The sequence below is a fragment of the Hemicordylus capensis genome, chromosome 3, assembly GCF_027244095.1.
Source record: "Hemicordylus capensis ecotype Gifberg chromosome 3, rHemCap1.1.pri, whole genome shotgun sequence".
Taxonomy (NCBI): domain Eukaryota; kingdom Metazoa; phylum Chordata; class Lepidosauria; order Squamata; family Cordylidae; genus Hemicordylus; species Hemicordylus capensis.
In genome coordinates this window covers 47,444,095-47,460,606 of record NC_069659.1, presented here as the reverse complement: position 1 = coordinate 47,460,606, position 16,512 = coordinate 47,444,095, and the positions used below count along the sequence as shown (strand labels likewise).

The 16,512-nt window shown below is 46.9% G+C and overlaps 2 long non-coding RNA genes across 2 annotated transcripts; one reads left to right on the top strand and one right to left on the bottom strand.

Annotated features, from left to right (window-relative positions):
* Positions 1-1,579: 1,579 nt before the first annotated feature.
* Positions 1,580-15,050, bottom strand: LOC128352069 (uncharacterized). The gene is made up of 3 exons (XR_008320190.1): positions 14,858-15,050; positions 6,601-6,740; positions 1,580-1,691 (listed from the first exon to the last, which is right to left on the bottom strand). It is a non-coding gene; the product is annotated as an uncharacterized LOC128352069 (long non-coding RNA).
* Positions 7,162-13,103, top strand: LOC128352070 (uncharacterized). The gene is made up of 3 exons (XR_008320191.1): positions 7,162-7,295; positions 9,628-9,844; positions 13,044-13,103. It is a non-coding gene; the product is annotated as an uncharacterized LOC128352070 (long non-coding RNA).
* Positions 15,051-16,512: the final 1,462 nt, after the last annotated feature.

The window sequence follows — 16,512 nt, the reverse complement described above, 5'->3', positions numbered from 1 at the left end:
AAAGGCCTCAGAAAGCCTTTTGCATGTGTGCGCACATCATGCATGCTTGTCACGTCTCTGCAACGTGTGCGTGCATGTGACACGGAGACGTGCTGCGTGTGCGACATGTGCACAGGCACAAAAGGCTTTACATACATAGGAACATAGGAAACTGCCATATACTAAATCAGACCATTGGTCCATCTCGCTCAATATTGTCTTCACAGACTGGCAGTGGCTTCTCCAATGCTGCAGGCAGGAATCTCTCTCAGCCCTATCTTGGAGAAGCCAGGGAGGGAACTTGAAACCTTCTGCTCTTCCCAGAGCGGCTTCATCCCCTGAGGGGAATATCTTGCAGTGCTCACACATCAAGTCTCCCATTCAGATGCAACCAGGGCAGACCCTGCTTAGCTATGGGGACAAGTCATGCTTGCTACCACAAGACCAGCTCTCTGAAGCCTTTTGCTGCCGAGAGGGGGAAGGGGCGGCAGGCAGGTATCCTGCAACCCCAAATGCTTGCAAAAAAACATGCGCCAGCAGGGGAAAAGTGGCAGGAGGGGTAAGTACACCCTCCCCCCGCCTTAAAGGAACACACACACACACACACACACACACACACACACACCCCACAGCATCGAACCACAAACCGCCCCATGTTCGGACTGGTCCGGAGGCCTGTAGAATGGCCTCTGGATCGGTCTGTGCACATCACTAAATACAGCTGGTTTTCCCCCATCATGAGAACCACCAGGCTCGCAGGCAAGCCCGGTGGTTCTCTGGCGGCTAGCCTACCAAAGAAGCCCTCCCCTTAACCCGGATTTTCTGGTTGTATGCCACTGTGGTGTGGCTCCACACCATGGCAACACATGAAGAGATCCCCTCCAGGAGGCTGAAACAACCCTCCCTGTTCCGGGGGTCTCTCCAGGATGCCCTGCGCACGAGAGTGGGACATCTTGGAACTTCTGGTAGCCCCCCCCCCCGATCCCTGCAGCCTCCACCGGCTCCATGACGGAGCTGGCAGTCATGTGGGCAGCTGATCTGGCCAGCCAAGGTTTGGTCTGCGGCTAAGTCCGCTCTCCCCACAGACCAACCGAAAGCTGTTCTGACTGATCGTGAAAAGAGCTTCACTGAATGAGTGTTACGGGAAAAGTAACATCCATATACAACTGCAAGAAATGTGCTGCTTGCACATTTGGGTATTCTGCAGAGATGCCTAGGGTCTTTAAGTGGTTGGGCTAGTCCTATATATAGTTTATTTACCTATTTCCATTTTTGTGCTTCTCTCTGCTTGCACAAATACAGTACACGCATGTTGACTGTCACAACTTCCCCAACAGCATTTCCCAAAAACATCCAGAAGGAACCTGATGCAGAGTCCCAAAACCTCCACCCCCCACCCCCATCCTTCTCTCCTCACCCCTTTTGTCACTCACACGATAATGATATGTGTTGTGGTTATATGCTGGAAAGTGTTGACGTAACCATTATTTTTTTAGGCTGCTGGAACTGAGGTGGGCTTCAAGGACTCCAATGAATACAAATAAGCTAAGACGCAAGAGGACTCCATCTTCTATAATCTTTACTGAATAGTAATCTGGGAATCGCCTTGCAGGGAAATATACAGACACAGCCACTGTTATTGCAGTTTGGATAGATCACTCCTGCTTACACCAAGAACTTGCCTGATTCTTCTCTACCACAATAGCTGTAATCTGTGGAAGAAGTATTATTTAGAATGAGATATGACCACCCACCCATTATTGGAACAGTAGAGGTAAATGTTTCTGTCTGTCATCTTGGAGCAATAATCTCATGATCTTAAACCATAAAGTTCTGTTGTACCCACCAACTTCATCAAAGTTTGGCTGCAGGACTAAGATCCAGTGTAAACAAGTGGCAGCTCATGTGCTGAACTGACCCTTGTACCATATAAAACAAACATCTACATAGAAACAAAACTAGAGCCCTGTTCACACATTGAGGCTATTCACACATGCATGCAAAACTGGGCCAAGGGAGTCCAGCACAGTTTTGCACATGCTTTTGAATCACTGGGATAGGGCCCGATCCTGGTGGCTACACGGCGGCAAGCCTGCCAAAGCAGCCTCCCTCTAAAATGAGGTTAAGGCAGTGAGCGCTCCCTTAATTTCATGTTTTTGATCATCTGTCAGCCGCAGCAGCTTGCAGCTGTGGCTGGCCCATGGGGGAAAGGGAAGAATCTAGGGATGTGCAAAAAATTTCGGGCACAGAATGATCTGTGCCCAAAACAAACAATTTCGGGTGATTCGGGGCCGAACCGAATCACCCCCGATGCCCCCCGAATTTTTTCGGGCACGAGCCGAATCACCCGAATTGCGGGCAAAAAAAATTCGGGTGATTCGGTTCATGGTTGATTTTTGGCGATTTTTTAAAGTTTTAGTGACTTTGGGGCAGTTCGGGGGCATATCATGGGATTTGGGCAAAAGGAGTGGGGTGGGGTGGTAGTGCCTAATGGATGCAGGCTACCACCCCAATTTCAGGGGGATTGGGCAAAGGGCTGATTTTTGGTAAATTTCTGAAAATTTCATGTCTTTGGGGCAGATTGGGGCATATTGGGGCATAAAGTGGGGCCTGGGGCAGAATAGTGGTGTGGGTTGGTAGTGCCTAATGGGTGCAGGCTACCACCCCAATTTCAGGGGGTTTGGACAAAGGGGTGATTTTTTGAGAATTTTTGAAGTTTTGGTGACTTTGGGGCAGTTTGGGGGCAGAAAGTGGATCTGCCCCAAAAGAGTGGGGCGGGGTGGTAGTGCCTAATGGGTGGAGGCTACCACACCAATTTCAGGGGGATTGGGCAGAGGGCTGATTTTTTGAGAATTTTTGAAGTTTGGGTGTCTTTGGGGCAGATTGGGGGCAGAAAGTGGATCTGCCCCAAAGGAGTGGGGTGGGCTGGTAGATAGTGCCTGATGGCTGGAGGCTACCACCCATCCCCAATTTAAGAGTGATTGGGCAGAGGGGTGAATTATGGTGAATTTATTTGTATGAGGTTTGTCTTCATAAGGTGAAGTGTGCTAAAGTGATTACTTCCTCATATTATTCATAGTAAAGGAAAGTGTGAAAAAGTGAAAGTGGGGTCATGAGAGTTGTTTAATTGAAAAAAATCTCATTTGCTATGATAGAATGAGAATTCTGAGGTGTGAATTCTCATTCTATCATAGCAAATGAGATTTTTTTCAATTAAACAACTCTCATGACCCCACTTTCACTTTTTCACACTTTCCTTTACTATGAATAATATGAGGAAGTAATCACTTTAGCACACTTCACCTTATGAAGACAAACCTCATACAAATAAATTCACCATAATTCACCCCTCTGCCCAATCACTCTTAAATTGGGGATGGGTGGTAGCCTCCAGCCATCAGGCACTATCTACCAGCCCACCCCACTCCTTTGGGGCAGATCCACTTTCTGCCCCCAATCTGCCCCAAAGACACCCAAACTTCAAAAATTCTCAAAAAATCAGCCCTCTGCCCAATCCCCCTGAAATTGGTGTGGTAGCCTCCACCCATTAGGCACTACCATCCCACCCCACTCCTTTGGGGCAGATCCACTTTCTGCCCCCAAACTGCCCCAAAGTCACCAAAACTTCAAAAATTCTCAAAAAATCACCCCTTTGTCCAAACCCCCTGAAATTGGGGTGGTAGCCTGCACCCATTAGGCAATACCACCCCACCCCACTATTCTGCCCCAGCCCCCACTTTCTGCCCCAATATGCCCCAATCTGCCCCAAAGACATGACATTTTCAGAAATTTACCAAAAATCAGCCCTTTGCCCAATCCCCCTGAAATTGGGGTGGTAGCCTGCACTCATTAGGCACTACCACCCCACCCCACTCCTTTTGCCCAAATCCCATGCTATGCCCCCGAACTGCCCCAAAGTCACTAAAACTTTAAAAATTCACAAAAAATCAGGACTTTGCCCAATCCCCCTGAAATTGGGGTGGTAGACTCTACCCATTGGGCTCTACCACCCCACCCCAAAATTTTGCCCCTGGGCCCCTTTTTACCCCCCCGAATCGATTCGGATTCGGATTCGGATTAAATCCAAATCCGAACCGAATCAAGGGTGATTCGGGTGACCCAGATTCGGGCACAAAACAGAACGGGGGTGATTCGGCTCGGGTCCGAGCCGAATCACCCGAAAATCCGAATTGCACACCCCTAGAAGAATCTCAATAAAGCAACAGGCACTCATGCAGTGCATTATTGGAGCTCCAGGGGTGGGGGGGTGGGATGCGTAGCGGTGTGTCCCGGCACCCCAACCCCTGGAGTCGCTGGGCTAGCCACTGGTTGTCTGGGTGGGTGATTCTTCCCACCCAGAGAAGGCACAGAGATTGTCTGCAGGGAGGGTAAGTTAAACCCACCTTCCCCGCAGACTGCCCCGGAGCTCTTCTCACATGAGCTCCAATACGTGTGTACAGCTGTCTGTGCATATGTACATGTTTTTGTATGAATGATTATACGTGCTTTTATTTTAAACGTCAACCTGGGTACAGACAGAGATATGCAAGGAACAGATAGGAAGTGTACTACTGTACATGCATTGAACATAATGGAACTCTTCTCGCAATCCGTGAGAAGAGCTCCTTCCAGGTCTGTGGGGAGAGTGGGTTTGCCTGACCTTCCCCACCGATGATCACTTACTCTTCACTGGGCGGGAGGATTGCCCGCCCAGATGAGCGGCAGCTCCCGGGGTCAGGTGCAGGGAAGCACCACAGTGCGACACGCTGCCCCACGGAGCCCCAATAATTCACTGTGCGATTGCATGTTGCATTACTGGGATCCCCCTCCCCTCCGAGTGTGCCCACAGACACACAATCAAAACAATGAGGTCAAGGGAACATTCAAAAGAATGAGGTCAAGGGGTGCTCATTTACGCATTTATGCAGGAGGCTGCTTAGGCTGGTTTGCAGCCATTTAACCACCGGGATCAGCTGCGATCCCAGTGGTTCATATGAGCGTGCAAAATGGGCCTAGTTTTGAAAGCTCATGAGAGTAGCCTCAGTGTGTGAATAACTATGTATGTACAGAGATGTATACTGCACACTAGGGATGTGCAGTGTTGGGTTAGGGATGTTGGGAATTGCCCCACATGGGCCATTTCAGAGGGCATTGGAGATATTCCCAAATCCCAACCTGACCTAGGGAAGCCTAGTTTGGATCACACTTTTCTGACCCTGTTTTAGGGGAAGCAGAGCTTTTTTGGAGCTCAAAGTGGCAGGAGTTTGGTCTCTTTTGCTCCATGATTGTGGCTGGGAGGGGGGGAAATTGCCCTCTATCTGCCCACCTGCTTGCCTGCCAACCTGCCCATGTATTTATTTCTCTACTTTAAGAGGTTTTATAGCCATTTTAAAACTTACAGAAGCTATTGGGACGATCACCAGAAAGTGGGCTACGGGAGCCTAGCCTACTTCCTGGTGATCTTCAGAACCACGGGGCTCGTGGGCAAGCCCGGTGGTTCCAAGTTGGCTAGCCCGCCTAATTCCCACTCCCCTGAAACGAGGTTAATGGAGTGAGCACTCCGTTAACCTTGGTTTTTTGTTTTTTGTTTGTGCACTTGGCAGTGCACAGCGGCACACAAGTAGACCCTCGACTGGGAAGCTACAAGCAGCCTCCCAGGCTTGGGGGTCCCCCCTAGAATGCCCCCCACTCTTGCACAGGGCATCCTGGGCTTTCTGGGGGCCAAGTGGCCCCCGATCCCTGCAGCCCCCACCAGTTCCGTGACGGAGCCAGTAGTCGTGTGGGCTATGTTTTTGTGGTAAATGTGTTATGTATTTTCAAGAAGATTGGAATGCTGTTACCCAAGTTTTCTCCTGTTACTCAGTGGGCATAGTTAGTTGCAGTCTCATGTGTGCCACAAGTGAGTTAAGGGCTTTTCCTGTGTTCTTATATCTGTTAGTAGTTGTAAGGTTAGTGATTCAGTTTCAATAAAGAGAGGCTGTTTTAAAAATCACTGTTCTCTGGCGGATGCTGACCAAGGAAAACAAGAGTATGCATGGGGTCTATAGACTGTGTGAGTATTCTCTTGAACCTACTAAACAAATAATATTATAGTTTTAAAGCATTGAGAAATCTGCATCCTTTATTTTTCTTGGAAAATGTGCAGGAGGGAATAAAAAATAATTGTTTTTTGGAAGTTGCATTTATAAAACAGGTCCTGGAAGTTGGAAATAGAAGTTGGAAATTTAGGTGCAGCTCCCGCTAGTGATGGCCTGTGTTCATTGCACACATTTGCTCAATTGTATATCTGCTCCTGTGCCCAACAGAGGGCAAGTCTGTTCCTTCTAGCATTTGCGATATTAGAGTGGCCATAATATTGCCCCTAAATCTCCCCTTCTACTTGCTAAACTGATTACACGAAAAGAGCATACATACATACAACTCGCATAACAAATTGCTCTGTGCAGAAAAGCTGAGGAATGCAGGGAGATTTGGCCTGAACCTGACTCTATCCCCCATCCCTTGTATTCAGTATATATATACCTTATCTGGTCATGAAAACAAGTCTTGTCTCTGTCCAATCTTGTAATTCAGCTATGGGATCTCTTAGAAATTCAGTTACATGTTTCCACTGAAACTTACAAACCGTGTCTGTGCTCCCACACTTTGAGCTTAATCTTCCATTTCCCTTTAAATCAATTGCCTCTAATTCCTTTGGGTGTACAACGCCTCCACCTAGGTGCTGATTTCTTTTTGAAACAAAAGAAAGAGTCCACTTCAGCCTGAAAAAATAAACACATTCACATTTCCTTTAGCTGGCATCTGTCAAAATAATGGCATTTGGTTTAGTTAATTGTGATATGTTCATTAAAATTTGCTTTTGTCACAGCACATTACTAAAACAGTCACACTGTGCCATTATCGGCTTTCAACTTGGCATGAAACTGAAGTGTTGAAAGCTACAGCATTCCTGGATTCCACCTCTCAGACCCAGTGCTGTATGATGTGATACTCTACCATTGGATGTGTTGCACTTGTTCCTTCTGCTGACTTCTGATGTAGTGAGCCTGTTGCTTTGCTGCTGACACATCCCTTCAATCTGGAATCACTCCATATCATAACACCTCTTCAGGAAACCAGCACATTCCATGCTGCTCATTCTATTTTGTGACTGTCATACTCTCAAGAGCATAATTGCATATTAAAGGGTAAAGGCTTTCATGACTGGGAATTATTCTCCATAATCCCTTAATGCCAGCCGGCCCGTGCTGAAGTGGAGGAGTGCCAGTGGGGCCTAGAGGAGCTACTGCTAGCCCGCCACTGCGGAACCGCCACTGGTAAGTTGACCTCCCTCTTGCCCCCCACCCTTTTCAAGCCTGTTTCACTTCCTGGGAATCCCTGATGCTTGTAAAGAGGAATCCTTACCAGATACCCCTTTACAAGCATTCTGATCCGGGCTGAACTGGGCCAGACCTGTTCAACCCAGTTCAAGCACACAAACTGAACTGCCAGCCAGTTCTAATGGCCGGTGAACTGATGGTTCGGTTCAAATTCACTTTGCATTCTAACTGAACTGCCCGGAGCCGTTCTGTGCACACTCCCTGTCGTATTGAGTAGGACAGATTTCTCGGACCCAATTTGCCCTGCGTTAGGAATTGACAGAAAGAGATCTGCAACAACAACAGGGAGCCTCTGACAGTCATGAGGAATTGAGGGTCGTTGTGTCCCCCCCCCCGAGGCTGCAATCATGAGTGCAGCATCAGCAACAACTACCAATCCCAGAAGCACCCACACCACTCACATAATCTAGAAGGAAAGTTAAAGAAAAGAAAGGAAAAATCCCTTTTATATCCAAGTCATGAAACACTGAGACTCTACACATGATCCATGTGTAGAGCCTAACCAGATTCTGCGGGATTCTAAACCAGCCATGATTCCAAATTCTGGGATTCTAAACCAGCCATGCACCTCCTGTTGCAGCTTAGCTCGCTCTCCCCACGGATGACCAGGGAGCTCACTCTGGGAGGCCAGATTGGACAGCCACATGACTACCGGCTCCATAATGGAGCCTGTAATGGGTGGTGGAGATGGGGGCCACCTGGCCCCCATAAGTCCCAGGATGCCCCACGTGAGTGCACAGGGCATTCTGGGGGGACCCCCGGCACGGGGAGGCTTGCTGTAGCACTGCTATCATCATCAGGAAATTGGGGTTAGCAGAGCATTCCTCATTTAACCGGGGGGGAGGGTACTTAGTGAGGTTTGCTGCCGGGAGCCATGCACCTCCCATTGCAGCACACAACCGTAGGAAAGCAGGCTGGGCTCCCTTAGCCCACTTCCTTGCAGTCGGGAGAATAGCCTCACTGTGTGTGCATGCTCTCTCCAGAGTGAAGATGAAGTACTGTAATCTGATCACACAAAAAGGAGGAGCAGGAGGCAAGAGGGCAGTGTGAAAAAACTGTTGGATCTCTGACCCATAGCAACTGTTGGGAGGGGCTGTCATGGCCTCTCCTGACAGTTCCACTGTTGAGTTAGGTTAGAATCTGACAGTATTGGCAGTGCTCAGGCCTACTGCCAGTTGCCTGTACCTCAGCATTGTCCCCCAAAAGAGTGTTGTACCTTTTCCTCACAGGAGTTAATAGTAACCATTTATTCTACAAGATAAAGTAAAAGACAGTAAAATTTGGATGAGATGAGGGGGCTAAACCTCTTCCCTGATTACACTAGCCATTAATAATGAAGACCACTCCTGTCTGCAAAGCAACGTTCTAGATTCTGTTTCTTGGTCACAGTGGAGTGTGGCAGAATGCTAGAAACTAGCAGAGACAGACAAGGAAACAGTTGTACACATTCACTTGCCTATGTGATGCATCAGTTCCTTTGGCTCCTGCTCTTGGGGTTCTTAAGACTAACCATATTTCTTGGTTTAAGAACATAAGAACAACCCTGCTGGATCAGGAACAAGGCCCATCTAGTCCAGCATCCTGTTTCATACAGTGGCCCACCAGATGCCTCTGGGAAGGCCACAGGCAAGAGCTGAGGGCATGCCCTCTCTCCTGCTGTTGATCCCCTACAACTGGTATTGAGAGGCATTGTGCATCTGAGGCTGAAGATGGCCCACAGCCACCAGACTAGTAGCCATTGATAGACCTGTCCACCATGAATCTGTCTAAGCCCCCTTTAAAGAGATCCAAGCTGGTGGCCATCACCACATCCCGTGGTAAAGAATTCCATAGATTATGTGCTGTGTGAAAAAGTAGTTCTTGTCGGTTCTAAATTTCACAACCTTCAGTTTCATGGGGTGACCCCTGGTTCTAGTGTTGTGAGAGAGGGAGAGAAATTTCTCTCTGACCACCCTCTCCACTCCATGCATAATTTTATACACCTCAATCATGTCTCCCCTTAGTTGCCTCTTTTCCAAGGTAAAGAGTCCCGGATGCTGTAGCCTAGCCTGATAAGGATGGTGCTCTATGCCCCTGATCATTTTGGTTGCTCTCTTCTGCACCTTTCCCAGTTCTACAATATCCTTCTTAAGATACGGTGACCAAATCTGTACACAGCACTCCAGATGTGGCCACACCATAGATTCGTAGAAGGGCATTATAATATTAGCATTTTTATTTTCACTCTCGTTCCTAATGATTCCTACCATGGAATTCACTATTTTCACAGCTGCCGTGCACTGAAATGACACTTTCAATGAGCTGTCCACCATGATCCCAAGATCTCTCTCCTGGTCAGTCACTGACAGCTCAGATCCCATCAGCATATATGTGAAGTTGGTGTGGTGGGGAACTTTATCAAAAGCTTTTTGGAAGTCCAAGCATACGATGTCAACTGGATCAACTTTATCCACGTACCTGTTGACACGCTCAAAGAACTCCAAAAGGTTAGTGAGGCAAGACTTTTTCTTGCAGAAGGCATGCTGGTTCTCTTTCAACAAGGCCTGTTCTTCTATATGATTAAAAATTTTGTCCTTAAATATGCTTTCCATCAATTTACCCAGCACTGAAATTAAGCTGACCGGCGTGTAATTTCCCAGATCCCTCCTGGATCCCTTTTTGAAAATTGTAGTCACATTGGCTACTTTCCAGTCCTCTGGTAAAGAGCATGATTGTAGGGACAACTTATATATTTTTGCTAGGAGGTCGGCAATTTCACATTTGAGTTCCTTCAGAACTCTTGGGTGGATGCCATCTGGCCCTTGAGATTTGTTAATTTTTAGTTTTCCAGGACAGTTTAGAACATCTTCCCTTGTCACCTCAAACTGGCCCAGATCCTCAGCCGCTAAACCTGAAAAGCTCAATTCTAGAGAGGGTATATGGTCAGTATTCTCTGCTGTGAAGACAGATGCAAAGTACACATTCAGCTTCTCTGCAATCTCCTTATCCTCCTTAATAATCCCTTTCACACCCTCATCATCTAAGGGTCCAACTGCCTCCCTGGCAGGTTTTCTACTTCTGATATATTTAAATAAGTTTTTGTTATTCCCCTTGACACTTCTAGTTATATGCTCCTCAAACTCTCTCTTTGCATCTCTTATTGTCTCCTTGCATTTCCTTTGCCAGAGTTTATGTTCCTCCCTGTTCTCTGCATTTTGGCAGGACTTCCATTTTCTGAAGGAAGTCTTCTTCCCTTTTATAGCTTCCCTGAGTCTACTTGTTAGCCACGCTGACATCCTCCTGGACTTGGTCGCACCTTTCCTCCTTCTTGGTATACTTTCGAACTGTGCTCCTACTACTGTGGTTTTAAATAAGTTCCATGCTTTCTGGAGTGATTTGACCCTCCTGACTTCTCTTTCAACTTCCTTCTTACCAGTGCCCTCATTTTTGAGAAGTTTCCTCTTCCTTGATAAATCTCCACTCGCATATATGCTTAATTAGATCACACTATGGTCACTGCTACCCAAGGGTTCTGCCACTCTAACATCTCGCCTAACATCTAACCCTAACATCCAGGTCCTGGGCAACACTCAGGATTAAGTCCAAGTTCACCATCCCTGTGGTTGGTTCCACGACTAACTGTTCTAAGACACAGTCATTTGGCACGTCTAGAAATTTGGCCTTTACCAGTCTATGAGGGGATTATCATGATCGGGCAAAAGCAGGCTAAGGGAGCCTAGCTCGCTTTTGCCCGATCGTCTGCTGCCACGGGAGCCACATGGCTCCCAGCAGCAAACTCTCCTAATTCCCCCTCCCCTTGGACAAGGTTAGCAGAGCAAGTGCTCTGCTAACATCATCTTTTCGATTGTGTTGCTGCGGCGTGGCTCCGCGCTGCAGTAACACATGAGGAGACCCTCACCGGGAGGCTGAAACAATCCTCCCATGCATGCTCATGTGGGGCATCCTGGAACTCCCGGGGGCTGCGCAGCCCCCTATCCCCACAGCCCCCGCCAGCTCCATGATGGAGCCAGCAGTCGTTTGGCTACCCAGGGCTCCGTGGGTGATTCCCTAAAGATCTGATCGTGAGACTCGCCTCTATGTGTGGGTAGTTGAAGTCACCCATTATTACTGCCCTGTCTCTCTTTGACACCTCTCATATCTGTTTCTCTGAATCCAAGTCACTCTCAGTGCTTTGATCTGGAGGGTGATAGCACGTCCTAGAAACACATTTCCTTTCAGTCCTCGTAATGTCACCCATAGTGATTCTGTGGAGGACTCTGGTACACCTAGGTTTTATGGCTTTTTGGAATTTATCCTTCTTTGATATACAGTGGCACTCCTCCCCCAACCCTCCCCTCCTTTTCCCTTCTATAGAGTTTATAGCCAGGAATAATCGTGTCCCACTGGTTCTCACCATTCCACCAGGTTTTTGTTACACCCACTATATCTATGTTTTCATTAGTAACCAAGTACTCCAGCTCACCTATCTTGGCTTGGAGGCTTCTTGCACTGGTATATAGACACCTATATGCCGTGGCCCTCACCTGGTGTGCTATCCCTCTTACCATCATTTGACCCATTTAGCAAGCTGTCCTGTGTTTCCCTCTGCTCAACTCCTGGCTCTATTCTGTCCCCTCCTGGTTTATCTGAAACATGTTCACTCTCACACCTTAGGGGATTTTGCTGGCCGAAGCAGATACCACCCAGTTCCTGTTGGCAATCCCCTAGGTGTCATTTTAAAAGCTGCTCTGCGACCTTCTTGATTTTAAGTGCCAGCAGTCTGGTTCAATTTTTGTTCAGGTTGAGCCCGTCCCTTTTATACAGGCTTTGCTTTCCACAAAATGTATCCCAGTGCCTAAGAAATCTGTACCCCTCTTCCCAGTACCACTGTCTCATCCATGCATGGAGACCCCTCATCTCCTCCTGTCTCGCTGTCCCTGTGCATGAAACAGGTAGCACTTCAGATAATGCTACTGTTGTGGACACTCTGACTCCAACATTAAACCCAGGGTTACCTATCCAGAATTATGTAGAATCTATGCTTGAGTCTGATTCCACTTCATTAAGAAATCAATTAATGCCTGAACTCAGATGAACTGACCAGTACATGACACCCAGGTCTCATGACCTGCATCTGATATATATGGTAATTGCCTTGTGAAGGTAGGGGCAATCCAGCATTGTTTCTCAATGTTTGTGAAATGAGAGACACAATGGCCAGGCTTGGTTTCCTTTCTCACACATATCCAAATGCTTTCACTGTGGAATGCCTTTACAGATGCATGGCAGGAAAACTTACACACACTAGCAATTTGGATATGTTGGTGCCCAGTTCATTTATGTTGAATCAGAACTCATAGTGCAGTGGGCCAGGCTGAGTTCTGTATCTTTGCCTGTACTACTGAACTCCTTGCAACAGGAATTCAAATGGAGTAAAATAATTAAACTCCTAATATTTGCCTGAACTTGCTTTCAGGTAATGTCTTTGGGGGAAGCTAGGAGCTGAGCTTACATTTCCTCTTAGAAAAGTCTATTATTATCATTGGTGATTGCTCTGCTTTGCCAGGGGATAATCTTGTCTTTCTCTGAGAGATATTTGCTATGTAGAATTAAGAGCATTGTTTATACCCTACTGCTGTCTTTAGGATTCTACCCTAGGTAGATGCACACAAAAGAAAATGATTTAACTGTCTCTCACACCTATAGCTTTGAATCTTCCTTCCTAACACCTTTTAACACTCTCGGGGGACCAGGCACCAGAAAATCTGAGGACAAAAGAAGATGCTCATTTGCAAGCTCAAGAGATGTAGATTTGCTTTGGGAATGTCAATAGAACAATACTCTGTCCAAACAAGAGATGGGACCCAGATCCTGTTTAACCTGGACTGACCTAATATCCTGAACCAAAACTAACCATTAAAAGACAGTATTGAGAATGTAACAGCAATTGACACCTTTTGTGATCCAGGAAGGATTATGATATTTTGAATAGACTCTATAGAGATCAAATGATGGAACAACTTTAAGAAGGGGTCTCTGGCAAATCAGCATTCTTTGCCTGACAAGTGATATTTACTCATGTGTGTATCCCGAGTGCCTGCTGTCTAGCTGTGTAACTAAGCAGAGGCCTGAAGTCTGCATACAACAGGACTGCTCAGTGATTCTTACCACGGGCTGAAGAATCAAGGGCTGACTCTGTCTGTGAAAGCTAGCACCAGCCTTCTCTGTCTGAACCCTGCATCGCTTCCAAGCCCCAGTAATGAACAAGTCCTTTGAAGCCTTCTTCATGAACCTGGTGAGATGCCTATTCAATGCACAGCCCAGCCTGCTCACCCCCTTCCTTCGTTCCTACTAATCACCGTCATCCCTTTCCTAAGCCCTCCCTTCCTTCTTTTTCTGTTTCTCTCTAAATGTTTTATTAGGATTCATTAGACAGCTGTAATTATTAATTGCACACACAGGTGATAGCCAGGTACATTGCACTACACCTTGAATCGCAAACATGTTTAATTTGGATGACCTGTGTGAATCTTATCTTGATGAGCAACTTTCTACAATAAGTCCCATTGAATTATTTGGGAGTGTTTTGGGTCTTCTGTCTACCTTCGTGCCCAGAATGTACACGGTCACTGTATAAAGAACTGGTCACCTTGTGACACTGGTGAAACAAGCCTAATTTCATATGCTAGCTGCGGAGCATATCTAGTATACAAATCAGGCTTCGCTCACAACACTAACTTGGGGGTCCCGGACTTCAGTATGCTACCTAGAAGCCTAAATTTGGCTTCCAGGACCTCACAACTGCATTTCCCAACTTCACTGCTGTCAACATCCACCACAACTGCTGATTCCTCCTCAGCACTGCCTAACAGCCTACCTAGACGCAATGTGATGTCTGCAAACTTCTCACCACACAGGCAAATAACCGTGTGGTCTACACGTGGGTCACAGACCCATCTTTTTATGCCCCCAATGATCAAATCATCCACTACTAAGAGGCCCCCCACCTCCAGGAGGAGTATCCTCTGTGTGAGAGGATATGGGTGCATCACCCAAGGAAGAGGTCCCTGCTAAGGGAATGTTTCCCTCTTCAGACCAATGTCCTCCTTCCCTGAGACCCTCATTCTCCATGACAGCAGAAGCACCGTCAGCCTGGTAGCAGGATGCCTCTACCACATCCCTGAGAGTCTCATCCACACACCTCTCTGCCTCCTTGAGCTTCTCCAGGTCAGCCACCTTGCCTTCAAGGGAACAAACGTTTTCCCTTAGAGCCAAGAGTTCTTTGCACCGAGAGCACACCCATGACTTCTGCCCCTCAGGCAGAAAGTCATACATATGACACTCTATGCAATACACTGGGAAGCAGCCCCTCCCCTGCTGGCTTTCTACCTTCATAATTAGTTTTATTGGCTACTTAGAGTATATGGGGTTTGAAGCTAGATACTGGGTACAGTTGTCAGCTAATTAATAGTATATAGTTTTGCCCTCCAAGAAAATTACAAAAGTTAGTTAGTACTCACCGCATTCTTGCATTGTGTGCCTCCCCACACTACTTGTGTTCCTCCCCACAGAATTTCCTGCCAATCTCCGGCTAAATTCCTGCAAAACTCCTTCATTATCTGTTTGCAAACTCCTGTTAGGAAAGCTCCTGGGAGCAAAGCTTCTCTGGTCTGAGCCTTGTATTGAACACCAGCAGATAAACTCACTCAGCTCTGGAATGTGAGCCCTCCCACAAGCTGGGGCACTTACCTGGAATGAATTCAGGTGAATGAATTAGGGGATGAATGAATTAGGGGATGGAGCTGCTCTGGGAAGAGCATCTAGGCTCCGAGTTCCTTCCCCGGCTTCTCCAAGGTAGGGCTGAGAGAGATTCCTGCCTGCAACCTTGGAGAAGCCACTGCTAGTCTGTGTAGACAATACTGAGCGAGATGGACCTATGGTCTGACTCAGTATATGGCAGCTTCCTATGTTCCTATGTTAATCCTCCACTCAGGCTTCTCCTCTGTTAAAGACACAAACACTTCCAGCCAGCCAGAAATAAAACCCTAGGAGATTTCCAGCCCTGGCAGACTTGGCTTCTTCTTCCCCTCTTGTTTTCTTGGTGATTTATTTATTTATTTGATTTCCTTGCTGTGTTCCCTTCCTTGATCTCTTCTTTAGGAAAGAAATATAAGCTTGTTGCTTCCTCTCTCTTCAAGACCAGCAAGCAACTGCTTACAGCCAGCAAGCAACTGTTTACAGAAAGATTTCTTTTTTGGGTATTCTGAAAGGACAAGAGAGGGCCCACAATAAAATGTCACAGTGTTATCACTGGTATGCAAGTGTTACCTGAGTTTGTGTTGGAACATGATTCAAAAATAAGAAATTAGCCACAAAGAGTGGAGTGCCTGCTTTAATTTGGACATGACTTCACATGCATTCCCCCCCCGTTTTGTGTGTTGGGGTTTTTTTTGGGGGGGGGTGCTCTGTTCCTGCTCCTTTTCAAAGCCCTTCGCCCTCAGAAACACAATGGTGTGAAATGGCTGATGAGAAAACAAAGGTTTTTTACACACACCTTTCCACCAGAGAAGCAGAAGGGCTTGTGACTGTTTTGAGGAAGTGTTTTGCAAGCTGATAAATTCCCTGATCTTTTACTTTGAGCCCTCCTCTCCTTCGCCACACTCCCATTACCTATGCCCACCGGCTTGTTTGTTAACTGTCTGAGCTCACAAACATTCCACCCTACTGACTTACAAAGGAGCTGTTTGGGATTCCTTTTGCTTTTTCCTTCAGATTTTTGAGAACAGACATATCTGTGAGTCACTCCGAGTCTGCTGGCACTTCCCACTTGTTTCCAGGCACTCTGGTTCTCCATCCATAAGGATCCAAAATTTCAGCACTTTCAGAAATAGAATATAGATATTAGCTGATTTGCTTGCCTCTGAAAGTCAGCTACCTTACTGCAATTCCACCAACAATGGAAAGAATGTTTGTAAAGTAACTGGCTTGCCCAGCACAGCATCACTCCTACCACTGACAACCACGGAGCGATGAAAAGATTGCAAAAGCAGTGACGAAAGGGAAACGGTTGACAATAAATCCGAGCGCATGAATACCAGAATATGTAGCCCTCATAAAGATGGTAATTAGAGCCCAGCATGAGAGGGGGATTCATTCTTCACAATAATAATAATCA